Here is a 27726-nt window from a genome sequence, read left to right as displayed (position 1 = left end):
GGAGACGTGAGGGGCAAGTGTTTTTACACAGAGGGTGGTACGTACTTGGAATATGCTGTCAAAGGCAGATACGATAAGGGCTTTTAGATAAGCGCATGAATAAGCAAGCTATGGAGAGACATGAACCAGGGGCAGGCAGAAGGGATTTGTTTAATTTAGCATCATGTTCAGCAGAACATTGTGGGCTGAATGGCTGTCCCCATGCCGTACTGTTCTATGTGCTAAGGAGATCAAAACTGTACATGGTACACCAGATGTGGGCTCACTAAATCCCTACACAGCTGCAGTGAAAAGTCTTTACATTCATTTTGCATTTCCCTTGAGCTAAACACCATCATTTCATTTGCCTCCCTCATTCCTTGCTGTGCCTAACTTCCTTCATTTCATGTACTGGGACATCCAGAGTCTGCCATTGTTTCGGGTTCTGAAATCCCTCTCCATTTAAACAACGTGCTGCTTCTGGTATCTTTCCATCCAAAGTGGACAAGTTCACACTTTCCTTACATTACACTCCATCTGCCAAATTCTTGCCCACTCACCTAGCCAACCTGTGTTTAACCTTATGCAATCTTCACAGTTTATCTTCCTATCTATTTTTGTGTCATCACCAAATTTAGTTACTGTCCCTTCATCCAAGTAGCTGATATAAATTGCAAACACTTGATGAACCAGCACTGTACTCTGTTTTATCACTAGTTATGGATTGGCTATCTAAAAGTGACTCATTTATCCCTATCGCTGCTAACTGTCTATGATTTTATGTCACCCCTACACCATGAGCTCTTATTCTGTGTAATACTTTTTGAACTGGCAGCTTGCCAATCGTCTTTTGGAAATCCAACTGCACCACATTTACAGGTCCCAAGAGTATTTCTGTCTCACTGAAATGTTTCTTTGCTCAGTGTTGTGAAATTAAATTTCCTTAAATATCTACCTCTGCATCTCTATTGACCTACCCCATAACCTATTTTCCCAATTCACCAAAAAAAAGGTAACTCTGTCTTCATGCCTCCAAAAGGCTGCCTTTTCAAAATTTAAAAATCGTGTGCATTAATTGCTGTCCAGAGGCTCCTTCACTATGATGCAGTTACTTAAACTTGCCTCATTACACACAACCAGGTCAAGGGTAACCTGCTCTCTGGTTGGCTCTAGAATGTGTTGCTTTAAGAAATTGTCCCTTAAACATTCAACAAGCTCACCTTCCAGGCTGCCTGTGCCAATCTGGTTTATCTTAGTTATCATGAGATTAAAATCACCCATGATTATCGCAGCACCTTTCCTATAAGCCACCCAAAACCTCTTCCTGTGTAACTTCTCCTACAGCATTATCACAATGAGGATTCTCCCACAACTGGCTTCTTACATTTGCAGTTGCATTTCATGATCACTACCTAAACTAACTCTACATCGTGATCTTTAGAACTGAGGCCATCTCCCTCTGTTTCTAGCTGTCCATCTGTTTGAAATGTCAAATCCTCTTGAATATTTACATCCCAGAATTGAGCACCTTCCAGCAACACCACTGTTAACAGCTCTCGGGTAATATGTATTTCTATTTGAGCTGACAATTCACCTGTTTTGTTACGAACGTTACCATTGGTACATACATTTAGGTATATGGCCTGTTGGTTTATGATTATTGCAAACCTTACCTGATGTCTCACACCATGCTCACTATGAACAAAAGTTTCAAACCTTAGACCTAGTTTATAGAATGAAAGCTTATTGAAAATCCTTCCTGTTGCTGTTTGAATGTGGTAACCTGTTGTGGATTTTCACACAGGACATTTACATCAGACAGAGAGTTATACAGCATGGAAACAGTGCCTTCGGTCCAACCAGTCCACGCCGACCATAATCCTAAACCAAACTTGTCCCACCGGTCTGCTCCTGGTCCATATCCCTCCAAACCTTTCCTATTCATAAACTTCTCCAAATGTCTTTTAAACATTGTAACTGTGCCCACATTCACCACTTTCTCAGGAAGTTCCTTCCACATGCGAACCACCCTCTGCGTAAAATAAAAATTGTCCCTCATGTCTTTTTTAAATCTCTCTCCTCTCACCTTAAAAATGTGCCCCCGTGACTTGAAATCCCCCACCTGCCATTCACCTTATCTACGCCCCTCATGATTTTATAAAACCCCTACGAGGTCACCTCTCAACCTCCTGCACTCCAGTGAAAAAGGTCCCAGCCTTTCTGAATAACTCAAACCTTCCATACCTGGCAACGTCCTGGTAAATCTCTCCCGCTTAATAATATCCTTCCTATAACTGGGCACGTATGTTAGTTATCAGTTCTCCAGCATAATGGGGGAGATGGTAGTGTAGTGGTAATACCACCGCAGTAGCAATCCAGAACCCCAGGTCAACGTTCTGGGGACATGCATTTGAACCCACTATGGCAGATGATGAAATCTGAATTCAATAAAAATCCGCTCTGAAAAGAAAACTAGGCAGCGGCCTCCATGGTGACATCTACAACTGTCGAAAACTGCCTGCCTGATAGAATTTAAAAAGAAAAGAATCCTTCATGGGATGTGGATGTTCAGCATTTATTGCCCATCCCTAATTGCCCAGAGGGCAGTTAAGAGTCAACCACATTACTATGCGGCTGGAGTCACATGTAGGCCGGACCAGATAAAGACAACAGTGTCTTTCCCTAAAAAGCACCGGTGAACCAGATGGCTTTTCCCAACAGTCATTATTAGATTTTGCATCCCATATGTTCACTGAATTCAAATTCTCCCATCTCGCATGGCAGGATTTGAACCTGGGTCCCCAGAACGTTACCTGGGTCTCTGGATTAACAATCTAGCGACAATAATGCTGGGCCATCACCTCCTCCAATAAATTATTGGCTAATTACGAGATCTGATCACCCGATGTATCACTGACTGAGTTCTAATGGATCCTAATATCACAGTGACAAATAGGAAATCACACATCCAAAAAACATCAATGGGAATAAAGTTTCAACTCATGCTAAATTACTTGTAAGACTGTCTCATCATAAAGCAGCAGGAATCACCTGGAAGCTATATCACTCCATGACATAGCAGCCAGCTAAAATTTCCTAAACTCCTCAAAGTCAGCACAGAGCAGTGGAAACACCAGCTTCCACACAACAGGCAAGCCACAAGGTTGGAGTGAAGCATTCCAGCCCAGCTCTACAGTATTTTCACTGAACGAAGTACGCGTGTGATTGCACACTCCTGCAATTGGACAGATCAGCTTCTCTGTGACAGTTTATAACAAAAACTGCTCAGTGACTGATCCCCACATCTAGTATTGCCTCTTCACATATCTCACTCCACAGCCCCCATCCAACCACGCTAGAACACAGCGGTATTACGAAAGCAAGGTTTGCACTTATATAGCACCTACTGCATTCACAGTCCTCCTTGAAGCACTTTGCAGCTACTGAAGTCGTTTGCAAGTGCATTCAACTTTGTATTGTCAGCCAATTTTTAGGCACAGCAAACTTCCACAAAATGGCAATGCAATCATGATAAGATCATCTGCTTTGGGTGAGGCTGAAGGGTTGGAGGATAAATGTTGGCCATATATCAGGGATAAGTCGTCTGCTCCAAAACACTGCCTCGGATCTTTGCCGCCCAGCCAAAGAGGGCAGACAGACCCCCATCTTAACACTGTATCGAAAAGACAGCAGCCCTAACAGTGCAACACCACCTCAGCAACTGCAGCAGCCCCTAACAGCTGTGCTCACTTTGAAACACAAACTCCCAACCTTTGAATTCAGAGGAATTCTGGTTAATCTAGTTTCCAAAAGACACGATGTAACCTGATGGGGTTACACGGAGAGCTGCTTAGTTCACATTCAACATATATTAACAATTGTAAAGTCCTTCATCAAACACACAACTAGAAGCTTGGGTCCAGTCCACAAGCAGGAATAATATGCAGCAATTTATGCATATTTATTCCAATATAAATGTTGCTTTGTCTCTCTGGAGTTGCTAACACGGCAAAAAACAAAAATCATGTTTTGCCAGCATATGGAAATAAATTGCTAACAGCAACCCGGAGAACAAGGCTTGAATAATGCAGAGTTATTTGAGGCAGAACAGATCGGGTCAGCTTATGAGCTCTACCTCCTCGCTGACATTGGGGGCCAGTTATGGAGTCGCTCTCACTCCCACTCCCCACATTAAAACCCCCACCTCTCATCATCACACAGGCTTCTTCATTGCTTGTCCAATGCCTTCTCCTACCTCAAGCAGGTTTACAGTGAATACGGAATGAGGAGACCAGCATTTATTGCCCATCCCTAATTGCCCAGAGAAAGTTAAGAGTCAACCACGTTATTGTGAGTCTGGAGTCACAAGTAGGCCAGACCAGGTAAGGATGGCCGTTTCCTCCCTTAAAGGACATTATTCATAATCATAGAGTCAGACAGCACGGAAACAAACCCTTCAGTCCAACCAGTCCATGCCGAACATCATTCCAAACTAAACAAGTCCCACCTGCCTGCTCCTGGCCCATATCCTTCCAAACCTTTCCAATGCACATATCCATCCAAAAATGTTGTAATTGTACCCACATCCACCACTTCCTCAGGAAGTTCATTCCACACACAAACCACCCTGTGTGTAAAAAACTTGCCTCTTATGTCTTTTTTAAATCTCTCCCCTCTCACCTTAAAAGTATGCCCCCTAGTCTTAAAACTCCCCGTCTTGGGGAAAAGACTTTCCTGACAATTGACAACAGTTTCACGGTCATCGTTAGAATCTTAATCCTGGACTTTTTAAAAACTGAATTCCAATTCCACCATCCGCCAAGGCAGGATTACAAACATTACTCTGGGTCTCTGAATTGGCAATCCAGTGAGACTACCGCTAGTCTCACTTTGCCTGAGGCCAACCCAGACTTGACCCAATTATTCTTTTAAAAAATGGCTAATTAGGTGCACAACATGAAGAGGACTGAGGACCACTATTGGAAAGAGAAACAGGCCTCTTTTCATCAACTGGACCGTTGTTTTTCAAGACACGATTGCTCATTTGGTGTCATGTTGATTGTCACTCTAACAAGGTGGCACAGAACACTGAGAAGCAGACATCCTGCTCACTGAGTCTTTTTATTTCAAAATGGCGGTGGAGTAGAAATGCTTCAGCAGATTCCTCAGCCTGGAGCCTGTCTACTCCTTTGGCTTTATTTTCTTTACTTTCTCTCCATGTTTTTTTTAAAAATTGTTTCCATTTGTTACCTTCTTTGAACAACTTTTTCTGAAGGCATCTTCTCCTGGCCCAGGCCCAGCAACGAGGTGGCTGCCGGTGACGCAGATTGGCAGCACAGGCCTGGCGGGGTGGTCTTCCAGTGTCGCGATCTCAGCCTGGACTGGTGTTCTTCTCTCGGCATGGAGGTCTCATCTCACTTTGGAGGTCTTCTGCGGCAGCGTCTGGTTACCCAAGAAGCCCGGCACGAAGGTTTAGCCCCAGCATGGAGTTCTAGCCCCAGCATGGAGGTCTAGCCCCAGCATAGAGGTCTAGCCCCAGCATGGAGGCCTAGCCCCAGCATAGAGGTCTAGCCCAGTGCTGAAGTCTAGCCCAAGGGTGGACGTCTAGCCTGAATGCGGAGGTCTAGCCCTAGGGTGGAGGTCTAGCCACAGCGTGGAGGTCTAAGCCCCAGCGTGGAGGTCTAGCCCAGTGTAGAGGTTTAGCCCCAGCATGGAGGTCTAGCCCAGTGTAGAGGTCTAGCCACAGCGTAGAGGTCTAGCCCAGTGCAGAGGTCTAGCCCCAGCGTGGAGGTCTAGCCCAGTGCAGAGGTCTAGCCCCAGCGTGGAGGTCTAGCCCAGTGCAGAGGTCTAGCCCCAGTGTGGAGGTCTAGCCCTAGTGTGGAGGTCTAGCCCAGTGCAGAGGTCTAGCCATAGCGTGAAGGTCTAGCCCAGTGCAGAGGTCTAGCCCCAGCATGGAGGTCTAGCCCAGTGCAGAGGTCTAGCCCCAGCGTGGAGGTCTAGCCCAGTGCAGAGGTCTAGCCCCAGCGTGGAGGTCTAGCCCCAGCGTGGAGGTCTAGCCCCAGGGTGGAGGCCTAGCCCCAGGGTCGAGGCCGAGCCCCAATGTGGAGGTCTAGCCTCAAGGTGGAGGTCTTGTTTTGGCATGGAGGTTTAGCCCCAGTGCGGAGGTCTAGCCCTAGTGTGGAGGTCTTGTCTTGGTGTGACAGGCCAGTCTCGGCCCGGTTTTTCAGCAAACCCCAAACCCAGGAACCATAAGTTGACCTGTGAAGGAACTTTTTCTTTTTTTTTTCCCTTATCTATGACTTCTGTCATTAATTTAGGTGCTGTGGTATGGCGACTTAGAAAACGTTTCAATGTTTTGCTTTTGTAAAAATGCATGTGACAATAAATTGCTGCTCTACTCTATTCTATTCGAGAATCTTTCCAGCTCGTGAAGAATGTGGACCGTGGAGGGAAAGTGGGAAAACTGTGTGAAATCGGCAGTGAGGGGCTTCTTGATATCACGAACAGGAAGTCCTTTTTCCCAAACTAGGTGTTGAGCTGCAAGATGAGACTCTTGTTAGTTCTTGGCGAGAGGCCTGTGTGCGTGTGTTTGGGTGCTTGTATTCCAGTGGGGACGGAGCGTGCTGCACAATCCTTGCACACTACGCTCTGCACAATTGGAACAGGCAAAGAGGAGATGTGATGAACAACCGAAAAGAAAGAACTGCAGAAGCTGGAGATCTGAATACAGAAATTGCTGAGGAAACAAAAACTCAGCACATTTGGCAGTATCTTTGGAGAGAAAGTCGGGTTAACGTTTGAAGTCCAGTTTCCCTTCGTTGCTGTGATGACGGACTCTGATGCGCTGAGGGAGCTGCAGAAGTCTTTCAACCCATAAGACGAAGGACATTGGGCTGGAGGAACATCGCCCGCCCACATGATGGAGCACAGAGATTCAACAACTTCAAGCCAGGCGGAACCAAATTAACATCTGGTTCTTGGAGATGAGAGCTGGGGGCAGTGATCATTCACGGATAGTAAATTTGCTATTCAAAAGGCAAATGGTTCCTGCCTGTTCCCAGAGGCAAACACAGCTTTTCTTGCTTTTGCTGTTGCTGAATGCTATGAACTTCCCGATAGGTTGAATGTCCCATGTTGAACATTGTGAATAATTTGAACAAGACGAGGGCATTGAAGAAAATATGGCACTGACTTTGACACCATTGTAAAACCAATGAAAGACAGGTAAGCTGTGTGGTTTGATCCTTAATCAGCGATAGATCTAGTTGCCCTGTTACAGGATATTATTAAGTTGGAAAGGGCACAGAAAGGATTTACAAGGATCTTACCAGGACAAGAGAGTTTGAGTTATAAGGAGAGGCTGGATAGGCTGGGACATGTTCTCCTGGAGTCGGAGGGTGACCTTATAGAGGTTTATAAATGCATGAGGAGCATTGATAAGGTGAGTTGCCATGGTCTTTTCCCCAGGGTAGGGGAGTTCAAGGCATAGGTTTAAGGTGGGAGGGGAAAGATTTAAAACGGATGGGAAGAGTAATTTTCTTTTTACCCAGAGGGTGGTACGTGTATCGAATGAGTTGCCAGACGAAGTGGTGGAGGCTGGTATAATTACACTATTTAAAAGGCATTTGGACAAGTACATGAATAGGAAAGCTTTAGAGGAATATGGTCAGGCAAATGGTGCTAGTTTAGCTTGGGAAACCCGGTCGGCATGGACAAGTTGGGCCCGAAGGGTTTGTACAATTCAATAATTCTCTGTGAGAATATGCGGGTACATATGTAATGACGTGTCTGCCATGCCACCTGTGTGCCCCGTTGGGTTGATGGCTGCCCTCCCACGACATGAATTGTGAAGGGCAACTCTGAACTACCAACGTCTGCTGGGCTTCATGTATCCTGGGAGGTCCCACTGGTGGTGAGTACCTCAAGCTGCAATGAGTCAGAGAATAGGATGACCAGGGTCCCATAGTGACATGGTGCGTGAGTAGTGAGGAGAGTTGGGGAAAGGCAGCATGAGGAAATTCACCAAATATGACAAGTGGCCATCTCCTGTAAGATTCAGCCCACACTGTTTCTCTCAAGTAGGTGTCTACAGCCAGAATCACAACTTGCTTTTACAAAGCACCTTTAACAGAGGCAAACGTCCAAAAACAAAATCATAAGAGATACCATCAAACAATATTTTATGCCTAGAACCAGAGAGAAATATGAAGACAGGTGACCCTAAGGTCGCCAGTTTGGTTAAAGAGATAATCTCATACTGAGGGTCAACAGCTGATTTGGAGGGTGGCAACAATAAAGGGTCAAGAATAAGGAGCTCTCCAGTTGGTCCACTATGACAAACTCCCAATGACCTGTACACCTGGTCCAGCCCATCTCCACAGTAACTGCAAACCCCCCTTTCCCTGTTGATACTATGCAGTTAGTTGCAAGGATGGAAGAGAAAGTTACACAGAGCAGACACATCTACAAATATTTGGAACGCCAAAGAGATTTGTAACAGCCTTGTATGTGAATTATTATGAATTAGCGTGCAGTTACAAAAAGTAATTTTAACAAAGGTAAGCACAATGTTGGCCTTAATTACAGAGCAGCTGGAATTCAGAGGTGGGAATATTTACTTCACTAGGAAAAGTCCAGTAAGGAGTACTATGGTCAGTTTTGAACAGTGACCGCCATGAAGAATATATTGCTCTTGGGGAGGGGGTTACAGGGCTCTGGTACTGCATCACAATGATACTGGGTATTAAGAGCTGAGCTAAATTTCGAAAACTGGTTGCATGGATTTGTTTTAGATTCCCTTGAACTGGGGGACAATCTAATCAAGGTTTTTAAAATGCTTAAACGATTCAGTTCTATGAAGGAACAACCATCACTCAGGCACAGCCCTCCACAGTCCCTTCACACAACCCTGGATATCAAATGGACTGCACAACCGCACGACAAACAGACAGATACCACACAAATAATATTCCACACCACACATCTACTTGAGCTGAAGCCACAAATACACCACAGGGAAGGATTCAGTCAAAAACCGGGGAAGCTGATTGTTGAAAAGAGTTCCGGGTATGCTCATCATAATATATAATTGCAGTAGCCACAATTCAGGAAAATGGGCGCTGTTGGCGCTAATTATAGTGATTTCCATGACAACCACCTTTATTCTCGTGTTGGAAATGATAACGAAGGGCAGTACCAGAGAGGCTATTTTTAAAGCATGCACACTGAGACACCACACTGGTCAACATCATGTCTCTTGGCTTCTGGAAGTTAGAAATCACAACCCAGAGTCAAAATGCTGGGTGTTACTGAGTGCGCTCTTACAGATCTCCATGCGGGTGGAAACATTGACAATGTGAACACTTGGCTGCAGTACAATAGTGAGATCCGGAACCCTGGGAGTACATTCTCATTGCAATTAGCTCCTATTTCTTTAGCAGTGTTACAGCTATGGAAATGACTGGGTAATTTTACCCACTCATCGCATGAGCTGACTGAATTGGGATTGATTGGAAAGACTGTGCAACTTTCGTTCACTCCAGCGTGCTGCAAAATAATCCAGCTTTTATGAGGAAACTGCAGCAATGTTGGCCTGATTGTGATCACCGATCACTTGTGTCACTAAGTCACAGATGATGCGTAAGGACACCATTTGGCCCATCCTGGCATCACCAGTTCTATGATTGAGTGCCGACCTGGCTTTGTTTCCTTTATTTCGGCTGTTCTTTCTTATCGTAGTTCGGAATCGAGTGTGTAACCAAGATGGTGCCTGTTACATTGGTGAAAGCAAGATGGTGCCTATGAGTGGACAACATTTGCTCCAGTGGCAGTGACACGGAGAAGGGGACTCGTGCCTGCTCACCAGGCCCGTGACGGAGCAGTTAACAAGAAGGACTGGTTAAAATGGGACACTTTCTCCATTTTTCATTTTTTGGCCTTTACATTTGGGATTCATTTTTCTAGTTTTTTTAAAACAGCAGCAGCACTATACAACACTTCTCGTTGCATTCTGTCCAAGATACTCACGACAATAAATAAACAAATCAAAATCAAAAAGGTCTCCTGCCTTTCCCCAAATCCCTGCCTACCATTTCAATCCAAATAATTATCCCGGGCCCTCTGGAATGCATCGATTGATCCTGCCTCCACCACATTTCTGCTGCTGCTTGAGAAAGCACCTGCAAAAACAGTCCTTACAATGAGGGTCTGGCTTCTTGATTTTTCAAAGTGCAGTAACCTCTTTCGTAACTGCAGACAGAAAATCATGCTGGCGCCCAGCTCTGACTCACTCGCTCACACGGTGGTGATCTTCACTCTTCACGATTTTTCAAGAGTGCCAGTGAGGGTTGCTGACTCTCCAGGATTGGCCTGGGGTATCCAGGAATCGCAGGTTAATATCCAGGACACTGCTGTGTGTAATGTGGGGCAAAGGCACCTTGTTAGGTGCATGAATGGGGAGGGTTTGGAGGGATATGGGCCAGGTGCTGGCAGGTGGGACTGGATTGGGTTGGGATATCCGGTCAGCACGGACGGGTTGGGCCAAAGAGTCTGTTTCCATGCTGTTTCCTGATTCTGAAAGACACAGATTGATACAGCCGGCAGTATTGAGGGAGTGCTGCACTATCAGAGGTCCTGCCCTCTGGGTGAACTGAATCTTTATATCAACTTTAAACAGGGTTTTGCATTTTGGTAAAACAAACAAAGGCATGACTTATACAATTAAGGTAAGGCCTTGGGTGGTGTTGTAGAACAGAGAGAACTAGGGTTTGAGTACATAATTCTTTGAAGTTTGCATCATATATAGATAGGGTGGTTAAGAAGGTGTTCAGCACATTTGCCTTCATTGCTCAGACCTTTGAGTATAGGAGTTGGAACATTGTGTTGAGGTTGTACAGAAAGTTGGTGAGGCCTGTTCTGGAGTACTGTGTCCAGTTCTGTTCTCCTTGTCATAGGAAGGCTATTATTAAAGTGGAGCGGGTTCAGAAAAAAATTTTAGGATGTAACTGGGAATGCAGGGTTTGAGTTAAAAGGAGAGGCTAGATAGGCTGGCACTTTTCTCATGGGGGTGTAGGAGCTTGAGGAGTGACTTTATAGAGGTTTACAAAATCACGAAGAGCATAGATAAGATGAATGGCAGGTGTCTTTGCTCCAGGTTTTTAACTAGGAGGCATATTTTAAGGGTGAGAGGAGAAAGATTTTAAAAAGACACGTGCGTGGAATGAACTTCCTGAGGAAGTGGTGAATGCAGGTATGGTGACATTGTTTAAAAGACATTTGGATGAATACATGAACAAGAAAGGTTTGGAGGAATACGGGCCAAGTACAGGCAGGTGGAATTAGTTTAGTTTGGGATTATGGTCAGCATGGACTGGTTAGACCAGGGGGTCTGTTTCCATGCTGTATGACTCTATATTTTTCCCTGCCCACTCAGGTAGATGCACAAAATCCTAAAGTACTCTTTTGAGGGAATGTCCCTGGCCAATAGTTAACCTGCTGCAACACCACTATAAGGGACTAGTTAATCATTATCATATTTATGTTCGTGGGAGTTTGCTCTGCATGATATGGCTGCCATATTTGCTATATTCCAATGATTACATTTCAAAGCCCTTGTATTTTGCTGTAAAGTTTTAGGGGAAGACACTGGTGCAGTGGGAAGGTGTCGTGACCGCAAGTCAGAACCTCAAAGTGCCACGGATATTTTTAGCCCTTATTACAAAATGTGTTTCCTAGAAGAGGACTGCTAATGCGACAATACTATACAGTATATGTAAATTAAGTGGCTGTCAATAGAGAGAGAGAGAGAGAGAGAGAGAGTCAGAGAGAAAGAAAAATCAATGGGATATAACACCTAAGAGTGTCAAAGAAACTCCAAACAGATTGAATCCCTACAGTGTGGAAGTAGGCCATTCAGCCCACACCAACCCTCCCCCCCTACCCTATAACCTTGCATTCCCCATGGCTTACTCACCTAACCTGTACACCCCTGAACACTATAGTACAGCCATCCACCTAAGCTGCACATCTTTGGAGTATGGGAGGAAACCCACGCAGACACGGGGAGAATGCACAAACTCCACACAGACAGTTGCTCGAGGGTGGAATCGAACCCGAATCCCTGGCACTGTGAGGCAGCAGTGCTAACCACTGAGTGACCGTCTCTTCTGACTATGAAGATAACGAGGGCCTAACAACCCCTTGACTCTACAGCAAGAAATCTCCCTGCTTTTTCAAACTTCTATCTTTTGGGACTCGCCGCTGTGTACATGGCACTACATCACTGATTCTTCTCATGTTTAGATTAGATTTACCTACACTATGATAACAGGCTCTTCGGCCCAATAAGTCCACACCGACCCTCCAAAGAGTAACCCACCCAGACCCATTCCCCTGCCCTAAATATTCCCCTGACTAATGCACCTAACACTCTGGGCAATTTAGTATGGCCAATTCACCTAATCTGCCCAGCTTTGAACTGTGGGAGGAAACCCACGCAGACAGGGGGAGAATGTACAAACTCCACACAGACAGTCACCCAAGGTGGGAATTGAACCCAGGTCCCTGGCGTTGTGAAGCAGCAGTGCTAACCACTGTGCCGCCATGCTTTTGGTAATTCAAGAAGGATTGGTGAAATTGGTTCCTTTAAGAAACGTAGGTTCATTTGGATTTGGAAGAAGAATATCCAAAGGGAAGGCATCCTTTTTAAAATTGTGACCAACCACAGACTGAGTGAAAAAGGGGGCAGTTCACTCCTCCTCCTCTGGGAACCTTACAATTTGGGGTCTCTGTCTGGAACCATAACAAACTTGGGAATCTAGCCTGGGACCGAAGTGTCACAAGTATCACTGGCCACCTCCAAAAAGACCCCACCACCAGGGATATATTTCCCTCCCCACCCCTTTCCGCCTTCCGCAAAGACCGTTCCCTCCGTGACTACCTGGTCAGGTCCACACCCACCCTACGACCCACCCTCCCATTCTGGCACTTTCCCCTGCCACCGCAGGAACTGTAAAACCTGTGCCCACACCTCCTCCCTCACCTCTATCCAAGGCCCTAAAGGAGCCTTCCACATCCATCAAAGTTTCACCTGCACATCCACCAATATCATTTATTGTATCCGTTGCTCCCGATGCAGTCTCCTCTACATTGGGGAGACTGGGCGCCTCCTAGCAGAGCGCTTTAGGGAACATCTCCGAGACACCCGCACCAATCAACCAAACCGCCCCGTGGCCCAACATTTCAACTCCCCCTCCCACTCTGCCGAGGACATGGAGGTCCTGGGCCTCCTTCACCACCGCTCCCTCACCACCCGACGCCTGGAGGAAGAACGCCTCATCTTCCGCCTCGGAACACTTCAACCCCAGGGCATCAATGTGGACTTCAACAGCTTCCTCATTTCCCCTTTCCCCACCTCATCCTAGTTTCAAACTTCCAGCTCAGTTACTGTCTCCTTGACTTGTCCGACCTGCCTATCTTCTTTTCCACCTATCCACTCCACCCTCTCCTCCTCGACCTATCACCTTCATCTCCTCCCCCACTCACCTATTGTACTCTATGCTACTCTCTCCCCACCCCCACCCTCCTCTAGCTTATCTCTCCATGCTTCAGGCTCAGTGCCTTTATTCCTGATGAAGGGCTTTTGCCCGAAACGTTGATTTCGCTGCTCGTTGGATGCTGCCTGAACTGCTGTGCTCTTCCAGCACCACTAATCCAGTATTTGATTTTCAGCATCTGCAGTCATTGTTTTTACCTTATTAATCCGGACATCCTGGCGATGAACTCAAATCACCTCAGGTCAACTGGCAGAGTTTTGAATTGGATTAGTAAGCCTGGACTGAAGACGAGTCTCCGTAACAGGGAGCATGAAACCACCACCAATGTCCTTCAGGGAAGGAAATCTGTCGTCCTCACCTGGCCTGGCCTGCATGTGACTCCAGACCCACAGGAAGGTGGTTGATTCCTAACTGCCCTCTGAAATGGTCCACCAAGCAGTACACTTGCTCCACGGTTCCACATACGCCAATTGGCGAGCCAACGTATTGTCTTGTGCTCTTGGATGTTGATGCCAGGCACAGACTTTGCACACCAATTAGTGCTGGCAATCCACTCAGTTCAAGGGCAACTAGGGATAAGCCACCAATGCTGGCCTACATCCCACAAAAGAATAACTTACATACGAGTTGTCTGCAATGTTACGAAAGGTGCTATATCAATGCAAATCCCATGACAGCAACACAGCCCCCATCGTCTACTCACCAGTGAAGTAATGATTACAGCCTCAAAAATCCCTAATTGTGCAAAACAGGAAATGATAAATGGTGGAAAAATACCACAGAAATCTGAAATCCTAATTCTGTGGAGATGCCAGAGAGAGAAACGGTTGGGATGTTGGGGGTGGGGGGAGGGGCGGTGGGACGGAGAGAGAGAAAGAGAGAGTCAACAAGGGTTAGAGCGGCCCACTCATGTGTGGTTGTTTTGTTCGAGTGAAGGAGAGACAACAAGAGCACGTGAGAGTGAGAGAGATGGAGAAAGGCGCACAACAACAACTTGCATTACAATAGCAACTCTCGCCACCCCAAAAATGCTCCACTGCCAACAAGGTGAGGTGACTGTTGCTACGGAGGCAGCCATTTTGCGGCAGATGGAAAGCTCCCACATGCAACCCAAGTGCCTTAGTGTAAAACCTCAGTGTACTCTTGAAATAGCTGTTATGTGCGACCTAACTGCTCCTCTGCCAACTGAAGTTTTTAATCAGACTGCCAAAAAATATCTCTGGCAAGCTGGGCTTAAACAGACATGAGGTGCAACTCTTACAGGCCCCTGAGGGAGAGGAGTGGAGACATTTAGCATGGATTTGTTCAGGTGCAAATTAGAGAGCTTTTTTTCAGGAAATAACATTTTTGACTGCTACACAAGGTGTGGGAGAGACATGACGTGATCAGTATAACAGGCTCGGGAGAAGTGCGATAACTCTGGTTCCAGAAGCTTCCCCAAACCCTTCACTCCTGTCTGTTTCTCTTACCTGATGTCTGCCCTTGTTTAGCTGAGTGGGATTAATTGCTATGATTAATCAGCTACTCCATCTCAAGCATTTGCAGGGAAGTGGCAAAACAATCAGATGGGACACAACCTTTTGTTGTTTAATCGTTTGGATTTCCTACAGCCCTGTTAAGGAATTGGCCACACAGATGCTGAAGTAAGACCACTTAAACATCCAGCAAAGACCAATGGCTAAATATTTGCTCTGGGATCATAACCCCATTGTTATGTAAGACTTCCAGCACATTCAGCTCCAGTTGAGGCTCCACACATCTTTCCTCAGCCATATCTTAGCTTCATCATACCTGAAGTGGCACAAGTGGTTTAGTGGTTAGCACTGCTGCCTCACAGCTCCGAGGACCTGGGTTTGAATCCAACCTCACTCCATGGTTTTGGTACGGAGTTTGCATGTTCTCCCAGTGAGGCGTGGGTTTTCTCCGGGTGCTCTGATTTCCTCCCACAAGGATGTGCAGGTTAGGTGGGCTGGCCACGCTGAACTACCCACAGTGTCCAGGGATGTGCAGGCTAGGTGGGTTAGCCATGGGAAATGTGGGGTTACAGAGTCGTCAGTTCGCTTGGAGTGAAGAAACTCTCCGTTGGTTTGGTTGGGGTCTACCTGATTTTGATGGGATATGGCTTATTGCAAGGAGAAATGTTTTCTCCACAGCTGCTGAGTCATACTGCAGAGCAGAGGCTTGATACTGGACAGCTAAGAGGCCGTTGCTGTAGCCTTAGGCTGGACAGGTTGGGGAGCATTGCTGAGGGGTTTGGGGGTGGGAGAGTATCTTGTAGTTCAACAGAACATGGTCCCATCTGCTCCCAAGACATCAAGCTCATATCTGCGCATGTACTGACTGGAAGATTCCAGAGGGTGCCTGTACCTTGGTCTTAAGATGGCGGCGGAGTAGTGGGGCTGAGCCAGGGGCTCCCACCTGCTTTCTTTCTCTTTCTCTTGATTTTGCTTTTTTTTCTTTAGCGCCTGAAGAGTGGTGGGTGATAGAGGAAGCCTCCAGCAGCAGGAACCCCAGGACAAGCCGTACACGGATCCTCCCTGGCCCGAGGTCTCCCGTCCAGCGAGGAGTAGGCCAAAGCCCGACTCCCCCCCCCCGGGCCCGGACTCACAGGCTGAGCCGAGGCTCCAGTTCCGCAGCTAGGCCCGGGCGCCTGAAGCTGCGGGAGTATCGGCATCCCCCGACTACTGGTGACCAGAGGCAGCATCTGGAGGAGTGTCGGATGAGGAACAGGAGGAGGTAGGGAACCCACGCACCCCCAGGCCCATGGATCCAGATGTGGCGGTCACAGAGTGGCGGAGCCCAGTAACCGAGAGATCTCCGGAGCTCATTAGACAGAGACCAGACCCTGCTACAGACAGCCCAGCGGATGTCGAGCAGAGATCGGAGGAGGAGAAACAAGAAGAAGATGAGAGAAAGATGAACTCTATGGCAGTAAAATCTTGCATTGTTCAAGATGGCGCCGGAGTGTGGTGACACTTTGTGTACGACATATGAAACAACATGTCACTATATATTTTATATACATGTGACAATAAATGTAAATCTATTAGTTGGCCTCATGAACTATTGGTCACCACCACAAGCCTAACCTTCCCCCTCCTCTATATCACAATCCTTTCTGAATAAAATTGGCCCAGAGGCTGGTAGGTGGGAAACCGAGGGTGAGCACCTCCTTCTCCTCAGGCCGATGAAAACCCTGCTCCATGTGTTTGAGTCAAAATTACAAGATGCCTGAAAGGAACAGTCTAGTGGTTTTTCGCTAAACCTTATTTCTCACGGTCATCTCGCTGCCTTCTGGGAGTGACAAAGTGAAGTGTGGCGTGACAGTTGATTGGAACATGAGGCGACGTGAGTGAGTGTTTATGTGTGCACATAAAAGGCCACGTGGGCAACAGTAAAGGTGAAGGGTTACTCCCCAGCTCCACCACCTATCCAAATCTGGGTTATGGTCTGGGGAGAACACACCCAGGCTACATAAATTAAAAATAACACACCGATAATCCATTGGTCTTAAAAGAGAGATGAGAGCAGAAAATAAATCAGAGCTTGACACAAGATGCAAACCATATAATATTAATGCACAATGTGCTTTGGTACTAATAAATTTGTGTTCGCTTGCTGTTAAGACCACAGTGAGACATATGCATATTTGGACCGTTTTCTTTTGCCAAACGAGTGTGAAAAATGGATTTCTCCACATGTTTTATCCATGAGGACAGCGTCCCTTTAAATCACTGATCACGAGTTCCAGACAGCACCGTAATGATGGCCCCTTGATGCGACCTCTGACCCCTCAATGAAGGATAAATCAGTGTCCAAAGCTACTCCCATTGCCTCATGAAGCCTCAGCTCTGTTGACACTTCAATTACGATTTAAATTCACAGATCAGAGAAAATCATAACCAGCTCAGTCTGCATTTTCACGGGTCACAGTCATTCGAACTCCTTTTGAACGCCGTTTTAATCTTCAGGAAACAACATCCCTCTCAGTTCCTTCCCCCATCTCCACAAATTGCAAGGCCATGACTCGTCATCGAATGCACTTACTCACATTGCGCTGCCCATGTGTAAAACTCAATGGTTATCTGCAAGGTTTATGCCAAGCTGGTCAGAGAACTGCCAATCCCAATTAACCCTCACGCCTTCTTCACCTCAACCCTGTGTCTTGGACTCTAAGCTCTGGACAAGTAACCTCTCGAAGAGAAAAGCTCCACACAGCTCTCAACAACATTTCAATGCACTTTGGTAATTTCTGTTTAATATTTCAGAGCGTCAACTGATAAAAGGGACCATGCATCAAAAACATAGTGTTGTACTTTAATGAAGATTTTGTCAGAGTTGGCTAGGGGTGATTTAGCTTGTGTTATCTTTAATAGGAAGAACAGAGAGTGAGAGAGAGAGACAATACAGAATAAATGCACAATTTTAAAGGCAGTGCAGAGGGTCAACATGAGTCATTGAAGTTGGAAGGACAGATTGAGAGCACGGTTAATGAAGCATACAGCATCCTATGCTTTATTAATAGGGTTAGAGAGAATAAGATCAGAGATGTTACATTGAAATTGTATTCGGCACTGGAAGGCCTCAACCTGAGCACTGTGTTCAGTTCTAGGCATCGTACTTTAGGGAGGGGGTAAAGGAACTGGAGAGGGAGCAGAAAAGATTCAGGAGAATAGGTCCAGAGAAGAGGAGCTTTAGTTTTAAACATGGATTGGAGAATTTAGGACTGTTTTCCGATGGGAAGGGCAAGGCTGACCAGAGATCTGATACAGGTATTCAACATCACGAGGGGTGTCCACAGGATAGGGCGGGACACACTGTTCAAGGTCACGAAAGATCAAGAACTAAGTGAGCAGGACTTTAATTGCGAAAAGAAGCAGGTACGATTCGAGAGGAGAACGCTTTCACACAGTGAGTGACAAAGGTCAGCAACGCACTCTCACAGAATCGTACAAGGCTCTTCGGCGCATTTGAGTCTGTGCTGGTCAAAGAAAACCCCACCAAACTATTCTCGTCCCATTTCCCACCGCTGCGTGAGCGTGTGGAGGAGGCAGTTGGAAAAGAGGATTGAGACTGCTGTCTGATAAAGAAGGCCAATGTAAGGTTATGGAGAGAAGTTAAAAACAATTACTGCAAATGCTGAAAATCAAATACTGGATTAGTGGTGCTGGAAGTGCACAGCAGTTCAGGCAGCATCCAACGAGCAGCGAAATCAACGTTTCGGGCAAAAGCCCTTCATCAGGAATAAAGGCAGTGAGCCTGAAGCATGGAGAGATAAGCTAGAGGAGGGTGGGGGTGGGGAGAAAGTAGCATAGAGTACAATGGGTGAGTGGGGGAGGAGATGAAGGTGATAAGTCAAGGAGGAGAGGGTGGAGTGGATAGGTGGAAAAGAAGATAGGCAGGTCGGACAAGTCAAGGAGGCAGTAACTGAGCTGGAAGTTTGAAACTAGGATGAGGTGGGGGAAGGGGAAATGAGGAAGCTGTTGAAGTCCACATTGATGCCCTGGGGTTGAAGTGTTCCGAGGCGGAAGATGAGGCGTTCTTCCTCCAGGCGTCTGGTGGTGAGGGAGCGGCGGTGAAGGAGGCCCAGGACCTCCATGTCCTCAGCAGAGTGGGAGGGGGAGTTGAAATGTTGGGCCACGGGGCGGTTTGGTTGATTGGTGTGGGTGTCTCGGAGATGTTCCCTAAAGCGCTCTGCTAGGAGGCGCCCAGTCTCCCTAATGCAGAGGTGACCGCATCGGGAGCAACGGATACAATAAATGATATTGGTGGATGTGCAGGTGAAACTTTGATGGATGTGGAAGGCTCCTTTAGGGCCTTGGATAGAGGTGAGGGAGGAGGTGTGGGCACAGGTTTTACAGTTCCTGCGGTGGCAGGGGAAAGTGCCAGAATGGGAGGGTGGGTCGTAGCGGGGTGTGGACCTGACCAGGTAGTCACAGAGGGAACGGTCTTTGCGGAAGGCAGAAAGGGGTGGGGAGGGAAATATATCCCTGGTGGTGGGGTCTTTTTGGAGGTGGCGGAAATGTCGGTGGATGATTTGGTTGATGCGAAGGTTTGTAGGGTGGAAGGTGAGCACCAGGGGCGTTCTGTCCTTGTTACGGTTGGAGGGGTGGGGTCTGAGGGCGGAGGTGCGGGATGTGGACGAGATGCGTTGGAGGGCATCTTTAACCACGTGGGAAGGGAAATTGCGGTCTCTAAAGAAGGAGGCCATCTGGTGTGTCCTATGGTGGAACTGGTCCTCCTGGGAGCAGATACGGCGGAGGTGGAGAAATTGGGAATACGGGATGGCATTTTTGCCAGAGATAGGGTGGGAAGAGGTGTAATCCAGGTAGCTATGGGAGTCCGTGGGTTTGTAAAAAATGTCAGTGTCAAGTCGGTCGTCACTAATGGAGATGGAGAGGTCCAGGAAGGGGAGCGATGTGTCAGAGATAGTCCAGGTAAATTTAAGGTCAGGGTGGAATGTGTTGGTGAAGTTGATGAATTGCTCAACCTCTTCGCGGGAGCACGAGGTGGCGCCAATGCAGTCATCAATGTAGCGGAGGAAGAGGTGGGGAGTGGTGCCGGTGTAATTACGGAAGATCAACTGTTCTACATAGCCAACAAAGAGACAGGCATAACTGGGGCCCATACGTGTGCCCATGGCTACGCCTTTGGTCTGGAGGAAGTGGGAGGATTCAAAGGAGAAATTGTTAAGGGTGAGGACCAGTTCGGCCAAACGAATGAGTGTGTCAGTGGAAGGGTACTGTTGGGGACGTCTGGAGAGGAAAAAACGGAGGGCTTGGAGGCCCTGGTCATGGCGAATGGAGGTGTAGAGGGATTGGATATCCATGGTGAAGATAAGGCGTTGGGGGCCAGGGAAACGGAAGTCTTGGAGGAGGTGGAGGGCGTGGGTGGTGTCTCGAACGTATGTGGGGAGTTCCTGGACGAGGGGGGATAGGACAGTGTCAAGGTAGGTAGAGATGAGTTCAGTGGGGCAGGAGCATGCTGAGACAATGGGTCGGCCAGGGTGGTCAGGCTTGTGGATCTTGGGAAGGAGGTAGAACCGGGCAGTGCGGGGTTCCCGGACTATGAGGTTGGAAGCTGTGGGTGGGAGATCTCCTGAGGTGATGAGGTTCTGTATGGTCTGGGAGATGATGGTTTGGTGATGGGGGGTGGGGTCATGGTCGAGGGAGCAGTAGGAAGAGGTGTCCTCGAGTTGGCGTTTGGCTTCAGCGGTGTAGAGGTCAGTGCGCCAGACTACCACTGCGCCCCCTTTATCCGCTGGCTTGATGGTGAGGTTGGGATTGGAGCAGAGGGATTGGAGGGCTGCGCGTTGTGAGGGTGAGAGGTTGGAGTGGGGGAGGGGGGACGACAGGTTTAGAAGTTGGAGACCGAGTGAACCACTCATTCAGAGAGCCAGTGGGCTGACTGGCCTCCTTCTGTGTTGAGACTGCTCCATGGTTCTGTGGTTTGCCCTCAGTGAACACCCATTGAGGTTGATGTGAAAATGACCAGACAATCGCCCACTTCCCTGAGGATATTGAACCCTTTACATCCAACCAAGGTGCTAGACTGAGTCTTAGTTTCGATTACACAAAAACAGCACGTAAAACTTCCCTGAGTGCAACACTGGAATGGTCGTCTTAACTTTTCATGCTCACACCCTGGTTTGGAGGGGACCTTGCAGGGGGTGGTGTTTCCATGTATCTGCTGCCCTTGAAGGAAGTACTCGTGGGTTTGGAAGGTACTTTCTCAGAAACCTTTGTGAGCTTCTGCAATGTAGCTTGTAGATAGTACACACTGCTGCTACTGAGTGTCAGTGGCAGAGAGAGTGGATTGTTGTAGTTGTGGTGTCAGTCAAGCGGGCTGCTTTGCCCTGGATGGTGTCAAGTTCCCAGAGTGTTGCTGGAGCTGCACCCATCCAGGCAAGTAGGGGGGGTATTCCATCACTGTGGTATTCCTAGCCTCTGAACTGCCTTTTGCCATTGTGTTAATATGGCCAGTCTTGGTCTGCTTCCAGTCAATTGCCCTTCGTGAGGTGGCAGCTCACGATAAATGATACAGTGAAGAGTCCGCCATCTTGGACAGCAAGGCCTAAAGGAAGAAAACAGCTAAAAGTGACCACAGAGGCCAAATCAAAGTGTAGTACTCAACCTTATACTTGTTGACCCCTCAGGTTTCACTAAAAAAATACCAATGGGAACAAAGTTCCTTTTGCCTTGCACTGAACACAGCTGTGCACTAACATACAAGACTGTTTGGCTCTGTCCAGCTAAAAAGCACAAAATCCCATTTTGTTCTGGTCAGTTAAATGGAGAGTTCAGGACGACATGCCAGGAGCAGTACCAGGCATACCTGAAGATAAGGTATCAAAGACCCAAGAACAAAGAACATGACAGCACAGGAACAGGCCCTTCGGCCCTCCAAGCCTGCGCCGATTCAGATCCTCTATCTAAACCTGTCGCCTATTTCTAAACATCCTGTTCCTTGGATGCTGCCTGACCTGCTGCGCTTTTCCAGCAACACATTTTTCAGCTCTGATACTCCAGCATCTGCAGTCCTCACTTTCTCCTCCATATACATATCTGTCTAGATACATCTTAAATGATGCTTTCACGCTCGCCTCTACCATCTCCACTGGCAACGCATTCCAGGTCCTTACCACCCTCTGCGTAAAGAACTTTCCACACATACCTCCCTTAAACTTTTTCCCTTCTCACCTTGAATTCATGACCACATGAATTCATTCCACACTCTGGGAAAAAAGCTTCTTGCTATCCACCCTGTCTCTATTTCTCATGAATCTTTTAGACCTCAGTTAGGTTCCCCCCTCAACCTCTGTCTTTCTAATGAAAATAATCCTAAACTATTCAACTTCTCTTCATAGCTAGTGCCCTCCATAACCAGGCAATATCCTGGTGAATCTCCTCTGCACCCTCTCCAAAGCATCCACATCCTTTTGGTAATATGGCTATCAGAACTGTACGTAGTATTCCAAATATGGCTGAACCAAAGTCCTATACAACTGTACCATGACCTGCCAACTCTTGTACTCAATACCCCGTCCTATGAAGGAAATCATGCCGTATGCCTTCTTGACTACTTTACTGCGTTGCCATCTTCAGGGAACAATGGACCTGAACACTCAGATCTCTCTGTACATCAATTTTCCCCAAGATTCTTCCATTCACTGTAGAGTTCGCTCTTGAATTGGACCTTCCAAAATGCATCACCTCGCATTTGCCCGGATTGAACTCCATCTGCCATTTCTCAGCCCACGTCTCCAATCTATCCATATTCTGCTGTATTCTCTGACAGTCCCCTTCACTATCTGCTACTCCACCTGGTGAAGTTACCAAACAGGACCACATGTGTGCCAAACAGCATGAGCAGCAAGTGACAGACAGAACTAACAACCAGATAGATTAGACAGATTCCATAATCAACGTCTCTGCAGTCCTGACACATCCAATCATGAACGGTGGTGGACAATTCAACAACTCATTAGGAGGGGGAGCATCCACAAATATTCCCATCCTTAATGATGGAAAAGACCAGCATATTGCAAGAATCTTTAGTCAGAAGTGCCATGGGGATGATCCATCTTGGCCTCTCCCAGTGATTCCCCAGCTTACAGATACCAGTCTCTAGCCAAGTTGATATATTCCATACAATACGATGGAAAGGTTGGAGGCACTGGCTACCGCAAAAGCTACAGGCCCTGACAACATTCTAGCAACAGTACAAAAGACCTGTGCTCCAGAATTTGTTGTTCCTCTAGCCAAGCTCTCCCAGTATAGCTACATTACTGGCATCTACTCGATAATGTGAAACATTGCTCAGGTATGTCCTGTCCAGATCAAATCCAACCTGGCCAATTATCACAAACGAGAGAGGAAATTGGTGCCAAACCTCGGCTGCTGAGCAATTTCTGTTCTGGTTTCTGATTTCCAGCATTTGCAGTTATTTCAGCCAATTATTGTTCCATCAGTCTACACTCGATCATCAGTAAAATGATGAAAGGGGTCATCGACAGTGCTATCAAGCAGCATCTGCTCAGCAATAATCTGCTCAGTGACTCCCAGTTTGGGTTCATTACAGCCTTGGTTCAAACATGGACATCCCCTCTGAATTCTAGAGGGGAGGGGAGAGTGACAGCCCTTGACATCAAGGCTGCATTTGACCAAAGGATGGCAGCAAGGAGTCTGAGCAAAACTGGAATCAGCGGGCATACTCTCCACAGTGGTTGGGGTCATACCTGACATATCGGAAGATGGTTACAGTTTTCAGAGGTCAGCCATCTAAGCTCCAGCTATACCTCTGCAGGAGCTCCTCAGGGTATTGTCCTAGGCCCAATCATCTTCAGCTGCTCCATCAATGACCTTCCCTCCATCAGGTCAGAAGTGGGGATGTCGGCCATTATCCCGCAATGTCCAGCACCATTCATGACTCCTCAGAAACTGAAGCAGTTTGTGTCCAAATGCAACAAGATCTGGACAATATCCAGATATGGGCTGACAGGTGGCGAATAACATTTGTGCCACCCAGATGCCAGGCAATGACCATCACCAATAAGAGACAATTTTGACATCCAATAGCGTTACCATCACTGAATCCCCCACTCGGGGTTACCATTAACCAGAAACTCAACTGGACTCACCACATAAACACAGTGGCTCCAAAAGCAGGTCAGAAACTAGGAATACTGTTGCGAGTAACTCACCTCCTGACTCCCAAAGCCTATCCACCATTTACAAGGCACAAGTCAGGAGTGTGATGGAATACTCTCCACTTGCCTGGATGGGTGCAGCTCCAACAACACTCAAGAAGCTTGGCACCATCCAGGACAAAGCAGCCCGCTTGATTGCACCACATGTACAAGCACCACTGATGCTCAGTAGCAGTAGTGTGTACCATCGACAAGACTCACTGCAGAAACTCACCAAAGATCTTCAGACAGCACCTTCCAAACCTACGACCACTTTGAGTTAGAAGGTCAAGAGCAGCAGATACAAAGTAATTTCCCCTCCAAGCCACTCACCACCCTGGTTTGGAAATATATCACCATTCCTTCAGTGTCACTGGGTCAAAATCCTGGAAGTCTCTCCCTAACAACATTGTGGGTTGACTTCAGTGATTCAAGAAGGCAGCTCACCAGCTCCTTCTCAAGGGCAGCTAGGGAACGGACAAACATTGCTGACAGGGTTTAGATTAGAGTGGTGCTGGAAAAGCACAGCATCCGAGGATCAGGAAAATCGACGTTTCAGGCAAAAGCCCTTCATCAGGAATAGAGGCAGGAAGCCTCCAGGGTGGAGAGGTAAATGGGAGGGGGGGGGGGGGGGGGGGGTGGAGGGGTTGTGCGTGTGTATGTGTGTGTGTGTGTGTGTGTGCGCGTCAAAGCAAAGGTAGCAAAGGGTACAATAGGTGAATGGAGGTGGGATAAAGGTGATAGGTCAGAGGGGAGGATGGAGCAGATAGGTGGGAGGGGAAATTGGCAGGTAGGACAGGTCACGAGGATGGTGCTGAGCTGAAAGTTTAGAACTAGGATGAGGTGGGGGGGGAGGGAAATTGAAGAAACTGGTGAAGTCCACATTGATGCTTTGGGGTTGAAGTGTTCCAAGGCGGAAGATGAGGCGTTCTTCCTCCAGGCATCGGGTGGTGAGGGAGCGGCAGTGAAGGAGGCCCAGGACCTGCATGTCCTCAGCTGAGTGGGAGGGGGAGTTGAAATGTTGGGCCACAGGGCGGTGAGGTTGATTGGTCCGGGTGTCCTAGAGATGTTCCCTAAAGCGCTCTGCTAAGAGGCGTCCAGTCTCCCCAAATTAGAGGAGACTGCATCAGGAGCAATGGATACAATAAATGATATTAGTGGATGTGCAGGTGAAACTTTGATGGATGTGGAAGGCTCCTTTGGGGCCTTGGATGGAGGTGAGGGAGGAGGTGTGGGCACAGGTTTTGCAATTCCTGCAATGGCAGGGGAGAGTGCCAGCACAGAAGGGTGGGTTGTAGGAGGGGCGTGGACCTGATCAGGTAGTCACGGACGGAACGGTCTTTGTGGAAAGCAGAAAGGGGTGGGGAGGGAAATATATCCCTGGTGGTGGGGTCCGTTTGGAGGTGGCGGAGATGTCGGCGGATGATGCAGTTAATGCGAAGGTTGGTAGGATGGAAGGTGAGCACCAGAGGGGTTCTACCCTTGTTACGGTTGGAGGGGTGGGGTTTGAGGGCAGAGGTGCAGGATGTGGATGAGATGTGTTGGAGGGCATCTTTAACCACGTGGGAAGGGAAATTGTGGTCTCTAAAGAAGGAGGCCATCTGGTGTGTTCTGTGGTGGAACTGGTCCTCCTGGGAGCAGATCCGGCGGAGGTGGAGAAATTGGGAATACGGGATATCATTTTTGCAAGAGATAGGGTGGGAAGAGGTGTAATCCAGGTAGCTGTGGGAGTCAGTGGGTTTGTAAAAAATGTCTGTGTCAAGTCGGTTGTCATTAATGGAGATGGAGAGGTCCAGGAAGGGGAGTGAGGTGTCAGAGATTGCTGACAGCCAGAAATCCCCACGCCTCACAGATTAATTTTAAAAATACACTTTATTATCTCCTTAAATAACTTCAGAAGCTCTCTGATTGATGGTGAGCAGTTTCCTTCGAAAATTACAAATAGTCCCAGACTCAATAGTTTCCAGGATTGAGTGCTATCCTCCAGTTTCTGAAGGCCCCCATTGCTAGCCTCAACAGCAACTGTAACGGCAGCCCCAAATGCACAAATAGAGGGGTCCAAAAGGGTCGCAATTTGATGCCTCAAACAACGTACCAAATTGTGGAGCAGTGGGAGACAGGCGTATCATCTCAACTGCTCCATTATAAACAAAGCCTCAAACCAGAGCCTTCACCTGACATCTGAGACAGAAACAGAGAGAAAGGTGTGAGTGTATCCACATAGATTCAGTGCTAAGCCTGCTTTGAATTATTCACCAATTTCCATTTGTCACTGACTACCTTGAGGCCTTTAACACAGCTCATTATATCACCGACTCGCCCTTCCCCCACCTGCTTCAGCTTTGCAATGTAGCCTGTAATTATATTTTACCTCATTGTCACTCATTCTTACATATAGGGACAACACACAAACACAGACACACACACACGCACACACACACACACACCACACAATGCCAGACAAGCATGCACACGCACACACACAGAACCAAACACATACAGAGACAAGTGTATATGCACGTGCACGCACACACACACACAGTAACACCAAGTTAGTGTCAAATATGTGCGCACAAATACACACATGGTGACAGACGCACACAGTGACAAACATGTGCACAGACAAACACACATGGAGATAGATGCACATGCACAGAGGCAGACACACACACAAACTCACACAGAGGCACACACAGACAGCCACACATGCAAGTGAAGGCAGATAGACACATACAGATAAACATACAGAGAGAGCAAAGACAAATACACACACAGACACTCAGACATACACACACACATAGAGACAAGTAGAAGAACTGAATTCATTTCTATTCTTTCCTTATTAAATAAGCGATACGTTGAGAATTCCTTACCTTCCTGAATAAAAAGAAATTGCTGTGCAGTTACACAGGAAATGAAAACATACTTCAGCTTAATTTTGACAAAATGGACAAGTCTTTTGACTTGTGGGAATGTTAATGAGGGTATAAATTGGGAACAACATTGTGTTTCATTTACTTCCATTCACTAACACAACCCGAGATTTTTTTTAAGCTTTACATCAGAATGCAATGAAATTTTGAACAGAATTGTGGATACAAATGGTTTTGGGGACAGGAGCATGGCAAGGCCTGGTTGCTTTTCAGAATCTTTTAAACAACCCGCATGGATCTGGAGACGGGCAGCAGACTCTCACATCAGAATTCTTCTTTCAAAATAAAGTTCAAACACAGAAATGGCCAAAGCCTACAGTAGTCTCCTTTCACTTCCCGACAATGCTCTCCGTCAGACTTGTCTCTTTGCTACCTGCAGGCTCAGTTGGAGGATTGGGATCAGCACAGGGTGACCTGTTGGGGTCTGCTCCCTCCCTCATACCCGGGCTGCCATGACACATCAATGTCTGCGTTCACATTGATACATTAACGCGTTGACCTTTATAGGAACTTCAGGTCACTAGCACCTAACAAACCAAACCCTTCAGCATTTGATGACCTGAACACAACCACG

The 27726-nt window shown here is 47.2% G+C and overlaps 1 protein-coding gene across 3 annotated transcripts in view; it reads right to left on the bottom strand.

Annotated features, from left to right (window-relative positions):
• The window catches only part of mapkbp1 (mitogen-activated protein kinase binding protein 1), a 229896-nt gene that overhangs the window by 176054 nt on the left and 26116 nt on the right, over positions 1-27726 (bottom strand). The window lies entirely within an intron of this gene.

Source organism: Chiloscyllium punctatum, chromosome 4 (genome assembly GCF_047496795.1).
Source record: "Chiloscyllium punctatum isolate Juve2018m chromosome 4, sChiPun1.3, whole genome shotgun sequence".
NCBI lineage: Eukaryota > Metazoa > Chordata > Chondrichthyes > Orectolobiformes > Hemiscylliidae > Chiloscyllium > Chiloscyllium punctatum.
This window is presented reverse-complemented; position numbering and strand designations above follow the sequence as displayed.